The sequence below is a fragment of the Poecile atricapillus genome, chromosome 1 (genome assembly GCF_030490865.1).
Source record: "Poecile atricapillus isolate bPoeAtr1 chromosome 1, bPoeAtr1.hap1, whole genome shotgun sequence".
Lineage (NCBI taxonomy): Eukaryota > Metazoa > Chordata > Aves > Passeriformes > Paridae > Poecile > Poecile atricapillus.
Window position 1 is genome coordinate 174,042,767 of NC_081249.1, and position 20,025 is coordinate 174,062,791.

Here is a 20,025-nt window from a genome sequence, read left to right on the forward strand (position 1 = left end):
TTTATAGGATTTTTAATTGTATGAAAGAATTCTTCAATTAAGAAAGCATTTGAGAAATAAAGCAAAGAGCAGACCTGCAGCAGGCCCTGACCAAAACATGAAGGTCCAAGCTCTCCAGTTTTAACTTCTAGCACAGTGATAAATGTGTTTGGCTGGAATGCAGGAAGACAGGATTTGAATTCCTCTTCTACCCCAGAGGCTGAACTTCTTCTCTCTCATATCAAAGAACCTCTTATCAAAGCTCAGTTACAAAAATACAGCAACACAGCTTGCAACTCGTATCTCCTTCATCTAAATGTGCAGACATGCAGCAGGGCCACCTGTCCATGGACAAGGTCAAACAACAAGAAAGAATAAAGTCTCTTGGACCCAGCTGGAAGCATGGAAACCTCGCATAGCCTTGCTTGGTCCCTCAAGTAGGATCAAGAAGAGAGGGGACAAGGCTGGAATTCAGCCAAAGCCAGGAACTCCTACCTCACACAAAGGTATTGCAAACCAGTTTGTCAAGAGTTCTAAAAGATGTTCAGTCCTACAAGTACCCTGACCACAAGTCTCAAGAGTTATTGTCTATAGCAATGTAATTATTCACCCATACAAAACAAAGAGCTCTAAGAAAAGGAGCCCAGTACCTCCTGTCTTAGAAGAATCTCCAAACCTAGTGGGGTTCAAGTGAGAAATGAGGGTTCTCCATCCCCAAGGTAAAGAGAAGATTTGAATAATATCTGAGTCCAAGGTCGTAAGATTGTTACAAAATGGGGGATGGGGGAAGGGGAAAAGGGACATGAATAACACATCTGATCACTACTTTGTGAGGACAGCAGCTGACCCTCCTCAGACTCCAGGAGAGAGTGATGACAGTGAGCCCCCACTGGGGAGACATCATTGAAATTTAGGCACCACATCACTGAGTCCTTCTGCTCATCAAGCTTTCAGAGTCTGATTCAAGACTTACCGAGTCAATGTAGAGTCACACTGATTTCAGTAGCTAATTAAGTCTTGAGTACTCATAAGCTTTACTGTGACCTAATCCCCATTAGAGCTGTAATTGTACAGATTGATTTGTCATTTGATACTGAAATTGGTGAGACTCCAAGCAATAAACTCTTTCTGACAAGGTTTTTTTTTTTTTTAAACAAAAAGGTGTCTTGTTTCGCAAAGTTAACCTTTCGGAGGATCACACAATTCTACTGAAAAATTTTCTGAAGAAAATTATTTCAATGGCATTTTGACCGTCAAAATGTTTGTCAGAATGAAAGTTCAGCATTTTTTCACATACTTACACTACACTTACACTGTAAAGTTAAATTTAAAAGGTTACAGCATCTTCTCAGGAATAGAAATTGCAGCCCCTGGCAGCTCTATTCCCAAGAGTTGCTGTAACCCCCTGCTGTGTCTGTGCTTCATGCTGTCTTCCCTGTCTGGTCCACAGAGGAGGAGAGTCTGCTGAAGTTGCCAAAAAGAAGCTTTTGCCAGAAGTCCCACCTCCTCAAAAGTTGTTCCATAAGCAGTGGAACTGTTGAAACCTGTTTTCCTACGATTTGGTGCCCTGCAGCCAGATTCTCCTGTGCCTAACAAGGTGCTAGACCTTCCCTCTCAAGGTTTTCCTGCATATGGATTTTATTCCAGTCTTTACCCACGTGAATTCATTCTGCCTAACAAGAGATGGAGTCAACCTTCCCTCCCCATCCACTCTCAGGAAACCATCAGGGTGGAAATTACCATCTCTGTCAAACTCAGCTACAAGAGACCAGCAGGTTTAGAAGTCATGACAGTGCACAGGCAGGTGCATGCATGTACACACACAAACATCCCCCCGTGCTCATATGCCTGCCTTCCTAAGGAAACCAGCCTAAAAATAACCAGCTCTAGTTGCAATGTGAGCTGTGCCTCTGCTCCCTGTCAGTATGCATTAGAGCACTTCTTAATTTCACATTTCTGTGGCTTGTCTCAAAAGAAAACCTGGTATTTCTCCTGTGATCTTTTCCTAGCTTCTTTATATTTTTACCACTGTGTATTCATATTGTTTTCTGTGTCAGAGCAATCCCAAGACTGCAATATAGGCTTAGACATTCTGCATTCAACTTCTTTGCTTAAAGTACTTTATAAGACATGAATTTTAATAATTGTTAGAACGGTACATTTTATTTTTAACCTGCAATGTAGCTCACTTTATATGCAGCTCAGGCAGAAATCTACAAAAGGTAATTTAGCTGTTAACTGGTGCAGTCTATATTTGCTAGCAAAAATGCACTGTCATTAGAAAACACTATATTTAGTAACTATGTAGCAGAAGGAGTTAAAAGGAGTTTTTTTTCCCCTTCACGGAAACTATTTCTGTAGACTGGATCTGGTAAATGCAAAGTAACACATGTTAAAGACTCCTGTGCAAGTACTTCTGGTCGTTTTTTTTTTAAAAAAAAAATGTTTATATAGTAATATTTGAGATCTCCTATATGGTCTTGCATTGAAAGCCACAGTGAAAAGTTTGCATGCGTTCCTTCTCCACTGTCTACATTTAGCTGGCTACTGTATCCTCCTCTCCAGCATTGTGTTATTTGTGTTTCTCTGACAGCATGAACCTCACAAAAAGTGCCCTTTTATTTTGTCTTTCCATACAGTAATAGTTCTTCATCATCACAGAAATCCAATATAAGCTACTTATTTTCAACACATTCTGTAACACAGAACCTTTGCTCACAAGACAGACTTCTGGAAAAATAATAATCCTGTATAATACATCTAAATCCCTCCTGATCAGTAGCATATTCCCAAATAATTTCCTTGATTCAGCCAAGTTTCCACTCAGAGGCACAAAATCTGGAGGGGAGAAAGTTGAGCTGTCCAGGTGGCACAGACAGCATTTCACATCATTCCAGCAGCTCAGGAACTCCTGCTTCTCCTCACTGTCTCAAGTTCAGGGGAGGGACACGGACAGAAGCAGAACTGCAGTGTTTGCTGAGCATCAGATCTCCTTACAGCAGACCAGAGGCCCAAATATTTAATGTATTGCAAGGGAAGGTTCAAACACAGAGCACCAAGAAAGAAAATGGTGCAGTTATAGCACCAAAGCACACTGTTTTTGTTTATGTTTTCCAGAGTTTTCAACTGTTTATCAGAATGGCAACAGATGGCACAAGGCAAACGCACGCACTTTTTCACAGTTTCCTACAAAACGAACAGATGTCTTCATTACATGCTACATGACCGCGTTTAACAAAATGTGACAAGAAGCAGAGGTAGAGAAAAATGGCATATCCCTCTCCTAACCTGAATTGCCTCTTGGCACAGATTTGAGTTGTGCCTGAGCATGGGACTGAATGCACAAGAGGGAACGCAGAGCGATTTTCACTTGTCTCTAATCCATCGTATCCAGCGTGCGTGGGAAACAGGAGCGGGGACTTTGGGGTGGTTCCATCCCTCGGGACACGTGGCAGCTCCCTGGACCTGTCAAGACAGACAAGGAGATGTTTTCATCATCTCTCCCTAGAAATGTTTTTGGGGGATGACAGTGCTCACCTGCATGAGGGGAGCCCCTCCAACAGAGCCCGTATGAGCCTTGGCACCTTCTGTCTCTGCCAAAAAAAACCACATTAGCCACAGTCCAGTGCCACTGGGGCCACAGGCAGCCCTTGCACTGCCCAAGCACTTCCAGAGACTCAGGTAGAAGATATAGCAGACCTAAACAGTCAAAATGCTAAAGGTTTCTCTAGTCATGCGAGTGAGTAGAGCACCATCCACAAAATAAATCTGTTCTGAAAGCAAGGCCCATGTTGGGTTAAATATTTCCTGTCTGCTCATCTGAGTGGCTCAGCAATTCCAGGAAATGCATGTCTTGCCACACGAGGACGGATAAGAGCATGAAGGCTTGCTCTGTACTGGAGATAGATGTTTTCAACATTCACTTTTGCTAACTGCTGCTCCAGAAATCAGACAGACTTTCTTTTATTTTCAAATCAGCTAAAGAAGAAATGGAGAGAAGTGTTCAGGTTTGGTGAGTAATGGGCACTTGACATCCACTCGCTCAGGTGTTCTGTAACTACCCGTGGCTCTTAGCACAGAGCAAATCAAAGTAAAATCACAGCTGATGTGAAAATTTTACAATAGGGCAGCAGACATTCATATATTTCATTTAGTTTCTGCTGAAGGGAACAAGGCCAACCATTTCAGACAGCTCTCTGAGTTAGACCATAGATATAACTTGCAAACCCATGTGCATTTTTGACTGTAAAGGCAGGGACAGAAGCAGAAAGGTCTGCAGCAAAGCACAGCCTTCGACATATTTCTTCCAGCTGGAAGCTTTGAATTGCTTAAATGCAGAACTATATTCCAGCCTCTTAAAGAAAATTTTAGACTCCTTGTAATAAAGCCAAAATCTGTCTCCAAGCCAGGCTGTCACAACACAGTGGGAGGACAAACCCATAGTGAACAGAACACTTTGCAGGCACTTCTCTTCACCCACAATATACATAGTTACAAAGGAAGAGAATTAATCTGTCCTTCTTCCCAGAGCTTCTCCAAATAGGCCAACAGAGTGGAAACTTTCATATTGTAAAATGCTAAGTCAGCTAGTCACGGCTTTGTCAGGCACCAGATGTGCCAGTGAGGCAAAAGCTCTTTCCAACAGTATCTCCCAGTCTTGCTGGATAAAGCTCAGAACCTAATGTCTTTCTCCTTCACCTTTAAGGGCTGTACAGTCCCTATGAGGGGCTTTACACAGTCAAGGTAACAGTGAACAAATAAACATTGGCAGACCCCCTTTCTGGGAGGTGTTATCTGCCAGCCCAAGAGCAGAGGCCCAGGATCCCTTCATCTGGTACCAGCTCACCTCAAAGGTCCTGAGATATCTGCAAATTTGCCCATCTAGACACACGCTGCTGGCCTGCAGCATTGTTCATGGGCTTCACAAAGTCATAATCCAACATGGAACAGAGAAGGTTCCAGAGTTCAGTACACTAAAGTAGTCATCAGATCAAACTAATGATCAGCTGCACACTATTTACCAGCACCTCTTGGTGTCAATGAGCTGTTGGTCAGGCTGACGGACACGGCCTGGCACAATGACACATGGCATCCCTGAGCTGCACTGGGCTGTCCCCCTCGATCACAGACAGGGCAGGACTCTGCACAGTGCTGTGACAAAGGGGATCCTAATGACTCCAGAGGGCCTGGAGTCCACAGAGCAGCTTATCCATCTGCTTATTGCTCCTCATTTTACCCTGCCAGAGGCAAAAATAGCTACAAGTCTCCCTGGGAAAAGAGTGTCCCCTCACTCACAGAGGGTTTTACTTAATAAAGTCCTCTCCTACTCGCCCATGGCTGGCTCTCTCAGGACAACAGAGACAGCCTTTGCTGCTGGTAAAATTCTACCACATAAAATGAAATATCTAAAACCCATCTACACTCCCTTTCCCAGCAGCAGGAATGACAGCCCAGGTAAAACCTTTGGCTTTCATATAATTCGTGCTCAGCCTAGCAAAACTCCATTCCTAGCTAGTTAGGGAGACACCAACCAGACTTCTACTTCAGAATACCATTTTCAGGAGTTGATCCTGTGCTGATGAGAGGCCATAGGAGCTTTCTCAAGGATTTCAGCAGATAAAATCAGTCCCTCTGGTAGCACAAAAACCAGAATGTAATTGCAGGATGACTACCATCCCCTGAGGAGAGAAAAAATATCAGGATGCAGCAGAGCAGGAATTCTCCCAAGGAGCAAGGAAAAAAACATTTTTCATTATTTGTGGCAGGAGCACTCTCACCATTCTTTCAACCATTTTATGACTTTAATGACTGGCTTCTCATTGTCTCGGCAGCTTTTCTCCTCCCTTCCCCTCATCTCCACCCTGAAGATTTCATCTGCAGCTGCTCACAGAGGTATTGTCCATCTGGACCGCAGTGTCTGCTAAACCCAAAGTTTTTTGTGGAGCTACTGTTCTTAGCAAACTGCTTCTCACAAGCCTTATGTTCATCACCAGTTCTCTGGGACTCTTGCTAGTGGCATCTGGCAGCCCCTCCAGCGATAAGAGATCACACAGGGTCTCATTAGCAGCGCAAGGCACTTCACAGCAGGGGCTCTGTGCATCAGTTGCAGTGATGTCCTTAATATTTATGTCCTGAAAGAAAGTGTAAAAATGCAGGCAGTGGTGACACAGAACACTTCTTGCATGTGACTCTAAAATCTACACCAACAGTCTCACCTACTGCTCCAAAAGGCAGAAACCCAATCTATCCTGCGTGCACGTCTATGTTTTTGTGAGCACATTTAATGCAATCCTCAAAACTGTTCTTAATGCACTTACCTCTGCACAGAATATTCAAAGTTTGACTGTTTCCACAACACTAAAATATTTAAAATCTTCTTTCTAGTGATAGGGGTCAAGGGGATTGAAACGAAATGATCTTTAAAGTCATTTTCCACCCAAACCATTGTATGATTATATGAAAAGCCAGATAAAACAGAGACTTCAAATGTCTACATCAAGTGTCTAATTTCTGCATGTGACTCAAGTGCTCTTCCTACCCAGCCCAGAAGTCATTTGTCACCTCCTTATCTTAGCCTGAGGTTCACTGGAGTCTCTGTCTTCATGTCCCCTTTGAAGAGAGTGGATACACTGCAAATCACGTTTTTCAAACAAAAAACTACTCTTTAAAATATTCACTTCAGAACAGGACTTTCCAGGTTTGAGGCTCTCTGCAGCCTGAAACTACAAGCTCAGTTCCTCTCTACTCAAAGTGAGTCTCTTCTCCATTGACAGTATTTTTTCCTGACTGTCTAAATCTTACCTATCTTGCCAGAACCCACAAGAATAACAAATAGGACCAACATACAAGCCAGGAAGCACAAAAAGCTGTGACAGAGAAGCCCTGCCATCCCTGACATCATTCATACCATTAGCAAAGAGACCCTTTGATGCTCAGATTACAGCTCTTCAGCACTAGAATTTGTCTTTGTTGTTGTTTTAAACCAATTCATCTGTGCAACTGCACATACTCTAAAGGATCCGTTGCAGAATATGTGTGTTATCTGGCTTTTGTTTAAGCATTTTCCCCAATACACAGGAGGGGACGGGTCTCTGGCATTGGCATCTCATTGGTAGAAAAGTCAGAAGGCTAAATAGCTTGAGTTATCTGGACATATCAGACATTCCTCTTGGAAGGAAGCAAGAGCATCCTGAAGTAAAGTTTCTCCTTCAGAAATTCAACTCTCCAGTTCTGCTTCCTCCAGAAATATTCTGCCCTATGAGTTATCATCAGCTATAGAGAGTGAGAAAAGACCATCCACAATTTGTTACATCTTTTGCTCAAAGATCACTGCGTAATGAAGAGAGAGACCAAATCAGACAGCAGGTCTTCCGTAAACTAAGCATTTGCTTACACACCAGAAAAGGAGCTCATAAGACTATGTTTAACACCATCTGGGGATCCTTCCATACAGTATTACCATCAATAATAACAGAAGCCTAGCTACAGATTGTTGTACTCTGTGACAGCTAAATATATCAGGCCTAATTAGATAACACAGGCCAAAAAGCAAAAATCTGCAAACACAAGGGAATGCAACCACAAGGGCCAGGAAGATGAAAGAAACCCTGCAAATTAAGTGAAGGGATGGACCTGGATTGAAATCACCAGTCTCAACACTATAACTGAAATTTAGGAAAGGTCAGCTCTAAATAAGGAGCCTGGTTTCTGCTGCACAGCTGGGGTCTCTCTGTGACTCAAACCAGAGAGCAGGCTCCAAACACCCCTCAGAGCAAGAGAGAATGCACTGGGGAATTTACCTCAGCTGGTGTATATCAGCCTGGCTCCATTGACTTCAATTAGCGTGATGTTAAATCTCCAGTGTTGACTTCAGTGGGATTACAATGATTTACATCAGCTAAGGAGCTAGCGTTTCACTTATAGGCAGACTCTTCTGTAGCATCTTCATTAGTGGAAATTCCATATAAAGAGAAGAAAAGGAGACATACTCCGTTCTTACATGCCCAGCTACCTCCTGGAATGGGTATATCACAAATGCAAGACATAGACTGGCAGCCAACTATAATTAGCTCTGTTTTGCTGCAGTTCAATCTGTGGTTACAATTGCCCTTTCTTTGCTATAAAGATCCAGCTAAGAATTGCTGGAGCCACTCCTTCCCCTTCCTGCCTCTCCCCTTTATTTAACAGCTCTAAACGTAGGTTTTTGTAAAGGCACAAGGTTCTTGCCCTTTCCTGTGCATGCACAGCTGGCAATTACTGCTAGCAGCCAGCCTTCCCACTTCCCAGCTCCATCTTCCCACCTCTTTTCCCTAAACCTGTAAACACAGGAATAGCTAGAATTTTACTGGATATCACACATGTATCCCAGGTTTAAATTCTGCGAGATACTTCAATCCAGTGAACTGTGAAACACGCAACAAGACACCGTGGTCCTCCCACAGGTTGCACTGCCAAATGTTGTTGGAAAACAACATGCTGGCTCCTCCCAGATGCCAGGTGAGACACTGCTTGTTAAACATGGAAAATATTATCTGAAACCCACAAATATGGTCTTTTGAGGAATCCAGGGATGGCATCCATAATTCCTTCTCCTAGGTACCCAATCTCAGTGGTGTGCCCAGGCTGCTTTACAGCCAGTGGAGACTTGGGAGATGTTTTAAGAGCTAAACTAGGAATTTACCTCTCTCCATGGAATATATAACATGCCTAAGCTCATAAATTAGGTGCTTTTATTAGAAAGCCTTAAGATGGCATGAATATTCTCAAAATACCTGTAAGATCCATTTCCCCCCTGAACTCTTTTTATCGCCTGACAACATGAATCAGACAAAGTGAGGAACTTTGCTTAGTCCAAGGTTCTCTTAAAATATGAATGCCTTGAGATTTGCACAGCTGTTCAGCATCAGGTCCTGCTGCCCAGTACCAAAACTGTGTTTTGGGTGGAACTACATAAATCATGGACTTCACATTTCCTGGTCAAATTGCAGTGGTTTCAGGCTGATCTAAAATGGAAGTTTGAATGTCTCAGTGAAATTGGCTATTTTAAATACATTTTAAGCCTGAAACAAAGGTTTTCTCTCCAATGTTGTTTTAAATTCACATTTTGCTTCACTTTGTCACAATTCTAAGGTTCTAAGGTTTAACTCAAAAACGCAGCATTTTAACTTAAAAAGAGTTCTCTTATGATTCAATTTTTATCTGAAAGTATGACACCAAATCCAGCTCTGACTAACATGTCTAGTTACCTCAAAAAATCATTTTCAGAAAATAAACAGGATGTTTAAATGAAAAATATGCCACTCTAATTTGTGTATCAGTGAAAAATACACACATAAAGGTCCCAAAATCTTATCCTTAATCCATGCAAAAATGGGAATTATTTCCTACCAACTACTGGTCCTCTAAGGACTACTTTGAAGAACAAAGCTTCTCTATGACCCAGCCAAATGCCCCTCAGAAGAAGAGCTGGTTTAACAGAGAATGACAAAATCCATAATCTGTCACCTTTTCATAGCTTTTTTATATTCTTGACTGTCTAAGTACAGAACAAAGTCACATGTAGGCTCTAGTATAAAAATACCTCCTTTACTGGGACAGGCTGTGCCTTGGCTACAGGAAAGGTGCAATAATTTCTCCTTGCACACACACTTTACAAGCTATGATGCCTCAAATTCTCCAGTTTCCTTGTTTCCCCTTCTATCTTCCTACCCTCAAGGGCCTAATACTCAGCCACTCTTTCCTGGAAAACGCCAAGAATCATACTCTCCATGGATACAAAGCTCTCCTTTCTGGTAATTAAACAAGATTTTCAATTTAATGGAATGTGAAGGATGGATTAAAACTGACTGTAGAAGGAAATAAAAGTGCACACACTACTTAGAACTTTTGAAAAGCATAGTTCTGTATGAAAAGGTTCATATTCCCTTAGATGAAGTTTATTCCTTCCTTATGTATTTGTACAGCAGTTGCCATGTCACAATATTGGGGTTTAAGACTCACTCCCCGGTTATTGGTCATCTTAACAGAACTGTTAAGCCCAAAAAAATACCTTTTTGTCTCAAGAATAACTTTTGTCTGGAGTGTTTCCTGGGTAGCTGATGGGAGGATGAATTTACTTTTCTAGGAAAATGTCACTGAAATATCAGACACACTGCCCACTTTGGTTGCTATCATTTCATTGTTACTAATTTTTTATTTCCCTTGTAAGCTTCCCATTTTCAGGACTTTTCCTCCTTCCATCCTCCTCCTCCCACAGAGCTCACAGATTTTTCTTCTGTTTTTGCATCATGCCATTTTTCAGTCATGGTTTGCATAACACATTCCTACTCTGCTGTATTTCTAAGCCTCAAAGTAATTTTAATTTTAACCATATAATTGAATTTAGCTCTTCTGAAGGTCTTTAGTTTAAGTCAAATGGAAGTGAGGCATTTTGACCTTCTTGCAAAATAGTGAGCTGCAAATGACATCAAGAGCTGCCATTCAGCAGCTGCATCTGAAAACAAAATAATATGGAATTATGAATAAAATTGTCAGAAACCAGGGAGAAGGCATGGATGATATAGAGTTCCCAATTTGTTAAAAATCAGAGGAAAGGATAGGAAATGTTCTCGGCAGCTGGTCTGAAGTGAGATACTGACCAACAGGAGCAGCTTAAAAATCATGCAGATTTTGTAATTCTAGTTCCTCTTACTTGACTTTTAAGTAGCTAAATATAGATTCTATTTCCAGGTTTTGAGAGAGAGAAAGAAATCAGACTCTTGGCTGGTCACATGACCCCAGGAAGCTGGGATTCAAGAAAAAATATTAGATCTTTTGACAAATCATGTGGGTATTGACTCAAGTAGAGGTTAAATGGTGCCCTGAGCAACCTGATCTAGTGGGTGATGGTGATGTTCCTGACCATGGTGGGGAAAGTTTGGATTTACATTACTGATGGCCCAACCATTCTGTTATTCTGTGATTCCATGACTCACTGGAAGTGCAGCCATGCTGAGCTCTGAAAGTGCTACACTATGACAGCAATTAAGCAAAGAAAATTATTCTACCCTTCATGTTTTCTAACCTGAAAAGGAGTGGAGGAAGGCCCAGAGCTTCTTCCCTTAAAAACTGACTTGCTCTTTAATGTGTCCCTCCTTTCTCAATCTTGCACCTCCCCTCTTTTGACATGTCCTTTCTTAATTTCTTTGTTTTTTCCTCTTTCTCAGGGATCTCACTCCAAGTTCAAACTTGATGCTTTCCATGCACTCCTGCTAGCCAACGTCCCAGCCCAGGGAGCCAAGGACAACTCCTGCTGCCATCACCAGACATTCCCAACAGCTCTGGTAGAGCTTGTGGCTGTGCCCTTAACATCCCTCTCCATGTCATAAAATTTAATGACCTTTTGAGTTTACTTTGACAAAGAAATAAGGGGTCCTTATCATTAGGTAGACATTTTCCAAATATTGGCTGCGCCCTATTGACAGGTTTATCTGTATTTGGCAGGCCTGTAATTACAAAAGAAATTAATATAAACTCTGTTCTTAAGGTTATATATTGAACATTTACCTAGGAGCTGGAGAGTGGTAATCCAATGAATTGCATGAAACCAGTAACAACACTAAGATTTTGTACACATCTCAAATATCTCTCCTTGTCATGTCAAATGTTTTAAAATTCCTGATCATTAAACATTTTTTAAAGAGTGCCCATTCAAAAAATCTTTTCTCTTTCTTTAATCCTTGCCTTGGTGTTCCCTATTCAACATTTTTAATGGCTTTTTTTCTAATACCACATTCACCTCAAGTGACATTAAGCTGATGTAATAGAACCATTCTAATCAGTAACAATCAATTTTATTACTAGAAAAACCTTAGGGACAGGACATTAAATACATACCATGTAATTAGTTTTGATAAAACAAGCCTTCATTTTAGCAAATCAAATATAATGAAAAGGAAATTTAACAACTATAAAAATCTATGGCATAAAGTAAGAGTGAATACGCATTCCATATGCACAGAGGTATAGCAGCGTATTTCATTTCATCCACACACATGATGAAGGGCAAAGATGAATTCTGGAAAGTCTTTGGAAATGAAAGAATGCCCCAAATATTCTTTTATTGATAATATCTACTTTAATTGCTTTGTTTATAAGCTGGTTGAATCTTAGAAGAGAGTTCAGCCTGCGAGGAGGCTGCAAAAGCACTTATTGAAAGCACTTATTGATGCAATGAAACCAAGATGAGAAGCAGTACTGAGGAAAGCAGAGTAAATATCCACTACCTAGCTAGTGATGAAACCAGACTTTCTACCTCTGTATTTATTCACAGGGTAATTAATATCTGACATGGCTCTGCATCCCCTGTGCCACTAAGGATGGAAGTGTTTACAAACAACCATTATTCCTGTGTCAGGAGAGCAGGCTGGGCACATAACAGCCTCCCCTGTAGGCACAGACCAATATTTCTCCAGCAACCAGGAATTCCAACTGAGGTCACTAACAGCATGAAGGCACTTTATTCTGTTTCTTACAAGGACCATGTTCTTGTGCAGCTCATGATATTCCTCGAGCAGGAACATTTAATAGGACTGAGGGGATTTGGTGACGAATTTTTCTTTTTCATTAGCCAGGGGTTGTTTTGTTTGAAATTATTTGGAAAATATAAATAATGTTTCCACACTTAGTAATGGTCCACTGGGGGCATATTTAAGTTGCAATTCATCAGCCTGGTGTTTTACCACACAGAGAGTAACACGAGCAACAGTCACTGAGACACCATCTTTCCAGCCAGGATTCAGCAGCCTCCTACTCCAGCCTTCTCTCCTTCATTTCTTGGCCAGACAACTTCCTGGTCCTTGGGAAAGACTCAATTCATTTTTCAGATAGCCATTAAGATTACTTTATACTATTCCATCCCAGGGGAACTGAAGATCTGCACCAGAATCCAGAACAATTGACAATATTTTCGCTTCAACAGAAAATTGGATTTTCTACTAAGCTTAAAATCTCTTCAAGGAAACTAGATTGCTTCAGAAAGTCTTCTGATTCTAAATCAGTTTTCCCAGAGCAGATTTTGATTCAATATTTTCAAGGAGTTCTCATCAAAAAACCCAAAGCTTCAAAACAAAAAGTCCTTGCAGCTTCTTGGGAAAAGTTCTTCACTAAATCCTGTCTACAAAAATTACAAGTATTTACTACTTTCCTCAACTCTTGCAACACGAAAACAAGGCATTTCCTAACTAGTTCCACTGAAGCATTTTCAGGTCCTGGTTTGTTTCACTCTTCCCCACAGAAATCAGGAATCACACCACAGCCAAGAGGCTGTAACTACATCTGAGGGAATGATCACACTTTGTCAAAAATATCCTCTGCAGAAACCAAGGAATCTGACATGATGGAAACCCCATGGCCCAAGAACTGAGGAGACACGCCTGAGTTTGGGTTACTACAACCAGCGTGGGGTTCCAGGTTTGGGGAGGACTCAGGAGATGGGTGGTGTCACGGCTGAGGATGGGATTCCCTGAGGCTCTGGATCAGGCAGGGCAGTAGAGCCTTGGTCCCCAAGACATGGCCATGGGATGGGGCTTGGGACCTTTGGAGTCAGAGATTCCAAATGACCTCCCAGGCTGCTGGCCCAGCCCTGAGCTAGACCCCATCTGCAGGTTACCCCAAAGTTGGTGGTCCTGGGACAGCAGAGCAGCAGCCCCAAGTGGATTGGGCTCTGATGGGGAGCTGGGATTGTGAAAGCCTGACTGGCACTGGCACCAGTCCAGCCACAATTCCTGAGACACAGAGCAGCTGCTACCAGCAGCAAAACTGACAAGATCATCGATTTCTCTGAGAAGCTGCAGCATCTGGGGAGCAGATTTCATTTCGGAAACGCTGTGTGTTGATGTGTCGAAAACAGTCTTTCCTTAGGTTTTCTGGTTCATGTGAAATAAAGAGGAAGGCTTGTTTTAGACTGAGAGAGAAAAAAAACCCCACCACAGTCTTCTGCCACCTGGAAACCCTGGGGGTTTAGCTGTCTATGTTTGGCACAGTCTATGTCTGATGAAGGAAAAGAATTGGGCTGAGAATCCTGCAGGATCAGCCTGACCCATCCCTTTGCTGTGCCTTATTATCTCTTTGACTGGGGTTGCTCACAGCCTCGTGTAGGCCAGGTCAGCTCCACCAAGTGCAGTCACATCCTCAGCCTTGTATTTCTCTGAACTAATGGTGACTCATGCACAGGGACAGCATTTTCCCAAGTCATTGCAACTCCCACAAGCCAAAAATAAATGTTTGAAAGAAACATTTGACACTCAAAACTGAATCCTTGATTCAAGGTGACCTTGCAGTTTTTATTAATGCTTTGATCACCTCCATGTCTACGAAATGACATGATTCGATTACCATGTGTTACATCCTCACATTTACTCATACCTCAGAGGGCCTAATTTGTGCCTCTGATGTGTTTCTGAAGCAATTTCTATGGAAATATATTTTTTAAATTCTTTTAAGTGTATAAATTGTATTATTAATTCAACATACTACTTTTGCTTCATTGTTCTTTTTTTTTATTTCCTTTCCTAGCTGTTAGACTACGTGAGGGGAAATTTAAGCTGATGAGCCAGTAGGAATGTATCACCTCTTTATATGACTGAAAGAAACATTCTGGTTCCAATCTGGACTATGTGAAAATAGGTGCTTAAATTCCTGCAGTTTGATGACTTCAGGATGAAAATCCTGTTTTTGCCCAAGTCAGTAGCAAAATTCTTACTGATTTGAATGGGGTAGAATCAAACCTAGAGAGTGACGACAAGGCACCTCTGTTCAGCACATTGGTCTCTCCTGTTATCTGTGCAACACATGGAGTTTGTTGATAACTTAATAGGAATAAAATATTCAATGGCATTTTTTATGTGTGTCTGCATATGCACTGCAGCTGGATGAAGAAGTCATCATTCCAGGATCCTAACTTTTTGTCTGATCACAAATTACCAGCCAAGGCAGTGGTTTTCATCACTTTTATTCTGTTTTTCCTAAACGTGCAATGGATCAGTTTAGGAATGCAAGCTGCATTTTGTAACTAGCTCACAAATAGCCTGTTCATGTCTGCCTTGATCCAAGAGAGAGCTTAAACTTGTCCCCAGAAGGAGTTACATAAGATTTAAAATATTTCCTTGCGTCGTGACCCGTGTGTGCTGGCTGGACAAAACAACTCACGCATCCCAGCTTCACTAGCAGACCTCACAGATCCTTCACAGGATCCAAGAATGGAAAGGTTGTACAGGGAAGAGTGGTAACCTGTCTGCATCAATGGACTGCAGCAGATAGATAGGGGAGGGTTCTAAAACAAGGCACTGAAACACCCCTCTGATCACCAGCAGCCCGAGGCTCACACTTCCAGCAGCAGAGGGGCTTGAGGTGCTTTGCTGGTGTTTAGTAAATCTGCGTGCATTTCTTCTCCATTAACTTGTCCAGCCTCCCCACAATCTCATATGAACTCCCAGCAACCAGAACATCCTGCATCAAGGAGTTCCTCAGCTCCACGCCACATTACAGAAAACGCTGACTTTTGCTACACCCACCACCCAAACAGGATGTGAACAGACAAGGCCTTAAAAAATCTTGGGAAATATTTCAGACTCTTGAATAGAAAAGGCTATTGTTTCTTTGCCAGAGCAGTAGAAATAACACACTGTCAAAGGTGAGGAGCACTGCATGATCCCAACTTTGTCACTGCCCATGGGTAGATTCATGCTCTTACATTTTCCTTATGTGTCCTCCATGTTAAAAGTAAATTTCAAAAGGACACAACATCATTTGTTGTGCAAACACTCTCATGGATAATTATTTACTGTATATTTCTGCTTTCTGCAGAAATTATGGAGGGATAAAATCTCACTTTCTCATCTGTTCACAAACAGACCAATAAGCAAGGCTGCAATTGCAGCCACTAGAAAATCAATTGCTGACATTTCAGCTGGTTTAGCTCATTTGGAAGGACATACATGGATATATTTGTGCTGTATTTGCCTAATTCTAATATACATTCACGTGCCTGTATACATTTCCATGTCAAGATGCAGTAATTAGATCTATGAAATACAAACAGCCAGGGTTTTATGGTGTTCTTCCTCCCTTCCTCCCCAACACTCCTACACTAGTAACTAGAAATAAATACACAACAGCATGAGAAAATGGGGGAAGGGAAGGCTTTAAAAATGATCTACTGATTTCTCCATGGAGGGGCTGGTCAGGGTAGTACCAAACCTTCTCAGGGATAACTTGCTAAATGGATTTACAGTACTAAGGTGACCCAATATGTTACTCCTTAATTACCAGTACGTGATGTGACATGTCACAGCACAGCTGTGGTGGCACTGTGATATACATCTGTCTCCAGCCAGCACCACCCTAAAAGAACAGTTTTCACAATATATGTTACCTCCCTCTGGAAACAGGATTCAAAGGAATCATGGTTTTGGCTTCATCCTGGGTGAAATAACAAAGGGAAAGGGTAATACCTGCACAGCACCTTTATTAGCTGGGATTTAGCTAGGACTTAAGAAATATGATGAGTTAAGCACTTTTGATAGCTGAAGCGCTTAGGCTTTCAAATTAGCCATGTTTGTTTTAGAAAGATCTTCAAATAAAACTGGGATGAATTACCTTCTCCTGATCAGAATCCAGTGTAATTCATTTTCTCTTAAAACAAAGAATTGGCAGGATTGGAGGGAACTGCTGTAAGCATGTCCAAAACCCAGGTGTGTCTGTTTGTGTGTTTATCAGTAGACAAAGGAATTATTATTGGAAAACAGCTCTTGCTTTTTAAAGGCAATCTGGCTTGTGAATCCTTCCACCAGGAATCAATATGCAAATGCTGATACAGATGTTACCTAAGGTACAAGCCAGATCAAAGCAACGCTTGCAAAACTCAACTCCACTTTTTGGCAAAGGTGCTGATGGTGGAGAGGGATTAAAAATAAGTAGGGCATAATAATTCCAGCACGAAACTCTGCTCCTTACGGGTAATGCACCAACCCACATAGAAGATTGCTGAAATGCTGAAACCAGCTAGACTGGCAGGGCTGATAGGGGAAATAGAGTCCATCACACTGAGACTTCAAACAGGGTCAGATAGCACAGGGATCTGCAGGCTGGGGCAGGAAAGGTAAGAGGATAGCAGAAGATCGGATACCACGGACTTTATAGCTGGCCTGCTGCCAGCAGACAGTTCAGAGGCAGAAAAGGACACAGTAAAGGAGAAGAGGGAAGTCATTGTCCAACAGGAAAACACATAACTTTGGTTCTTTCTGTTCTCTGGAGGCTGTCATTCAAGCCACTTCAATAGCTGCAGAATGCAAAAGAAAAGGTGCCATCGGGTGTTTTAGTTGTTTGCTCTAGCTATAGTTAAGGCGCTTTTACTTGATATTTAGTAAGCCTGGTCTGGATCCCCAATGTTTTTAACATCATAGACCTGATATGGTTGGAATAGATGATCTTGAAGGTCTCTTCCAGCCTTGACAATTCTGTGATTCTGTGATAAGTGCACACAAACTGTATCAAGGAAACAATACACCATCCACTTTCATTAGAAGACTGTTTTCATCCCAACAGATTCCAGATTCTCAGTCAAAAGATGGAGTCTGAAGATATTCCCCCTAGTAAAAGCATCCTGATAGGTCTTCTCCTGTTACAGCCTCAGAGGTGTGAGAATGAGGCAGATTTCCAGGAAAACATGTCTTTTAAAAATAAAATTAAATAAATAAATCTCACACACACAGATGCAGCTGGAAAAGGCCCTGCAGCTCATCTTCATGTCTGAGACAGAAGCAGAAAACTTCAGGCTAAGAAGATTCTGAGACAAATGTCCCAAGATTCACTTAATTGCAGGAATTGCCTTGCCACCCACTTTTTAATAAATGCACAACAGTACTCAAAGCTGCTTGAATGACAAGCTATATTAAAAGGTGTAAGGTGAGAGAAATTTAGAGTACTAAAAAAAAGTACATCCCAGTCATATTAAGTAATCCTCCTTTTGAGTTGGTGGTCTGTTACACCAAAGTGTTTCCAGCAGCTCTTACAGGAAGTAAGAATTGGGCCCATTGCCTTTTAAACAAGGTGTCAGGAAATAAATGTACATAGCACCTTTTATGTTTCTCTTCTCATTGTTCATATAATAATGAGCAGACACTGTCACAGGACCCAGAAGATTACATTTCCCATCTGTTACAGACAGCACAGAGCTATGGTTTTACATTACCATGTAGGGTTCAGGACCTGTGTTCACAAAAGTCTATTAAGAATGCACACTGACAGGAGATCCCAATTAAGCAGCAGAGGAAAAAGGGGGAAAAAAGCTGGAAAAAAGACTGCAAAAGTTTGGTATTTGAGTCTTAATTTCCTGGAAAACTACAATGCTTTGGGCTGGTTCTTCTCCAGGTGAAAATGCAGAACTCTTTACACAGTAAGAAAATGATCAAGAGTGAGGCTGGACACGTGGCCATGCACTATTGTCCAAGAGAAATGAAAATCAGTCTCTTGTGAGACTCTGTGCAGAAAAGTCAATGAAACTTATTGACTTATTTAGTTCACCCAGACAGGAAGATCAGGGATGGCTGAGTTTGGATCACACCTGGTAAACAGGAAGGGCAGGGACCAGCGTGACAAGCCCAAACTGGGTATGCTGGAAACCAGAGAGCAAAATAGCAACAGGATGGGTCTGTCACCGCTTCGCAGGATACCTTATCCGACACGAGTCCCAGGAGGACAGGTGACCTGAAAAGCATGAACTCTAACACACAGCCTATGATATTCATCTTCTCCTTTAGTCTCTAGGCCACCATGACAAGGCTGACCCTTTGTCCTGTTCTTAAAAAGAAACTGTCTCAGGAAGAGCCTCTGACATTAGCTCTGTGTCAACTTTATTCACAAACACCAGCTAAAGATCAAAACCCCCCTTTTTATTCCCTTTTTTCATGCACCTTCTCCTTTTCATTTTTAATGTATTTTCTAGCTTTCCTTTCATGTTCTGTTTAGCAAATAAAATAAAAAGAATCTAGTTTTGATGGCCACTACTGGTCATTCTCCAAAGCTACTGTGAGTTTGTGAGATTCAGGCAACAGCTGGACATAGCACTTGAAGACATGGTTTAATGGTGGACATGGTTGTGGTGCTGGGTTGATACTTGGACTTGGTCATCTTAAAGGCCTTCTCTAGCCTTAAAAATGTTATGATTCTGTGATCTTTTGTATTCTGTATATTTTATATTGCAAATACATTTGGTTTTGTAATTTCCTCTGCCTTTAAGGAAAAGTCTGAAGGTGACATTTTGAGCCAGAACTCAGCAAGGTGAAGCTTTGCACTCAAACCCATACCCAGTGTAGGCATTTAATATGGCACAAGGGGCAGAATCTACATTCTGAGACTCTGAGTCCTTTCCATACTTTCAAATCAAGCATGTGCAAGTGCATCTCTCAGTGAACTGTGGCTGAGACTGAAAGCCCTGTTTGCAAAATAACCAGCTGCTACTGCCAGCACTTTATGTCCAAGCAGCAGCAGCTACAGCTCCAGGTGTTTGTCTCTGCAAGGGCATCATTTGTCAGACACCACGAAAGCCCCAGGGCAACAAAAGCCTTGCCCCCAGGACAGTGCAGGACTCAGAAGCCGCAGATCCCAGTCCTGCTCCATGCTGCTCTGCAAACACAAGCTTTGCAGCTGGCTGACTGTGGCCCAGCAGAGCAGTGCTGTAAGTAGGACATCCTGCAGCACAGAAATGGCAACGACAGCACCATGGCCAGCATCAGTCTGGGCACACACCAACCTCCCAGCCCATTCTACGGACTGGGGAGAGCACAAGGGGCTCAGAGGTTTGCTTGCAACCCTCTGCAGAGCATGCCATGAGCATCCTAGGGCTGGTGAGAGGAGCAGTGCAGTGGTGTTAGTATTTACTCCCCTGCCATCGTGTGATGCAGAGAGTCTGAACATCAAAAAGAGAAGAGGGCATAGCCTTTAAATCATCCTCCCTAAAGCTTCACTTGATGGGCAATCAACAGCAGTGCTTTTGAAGAGTTACACGAC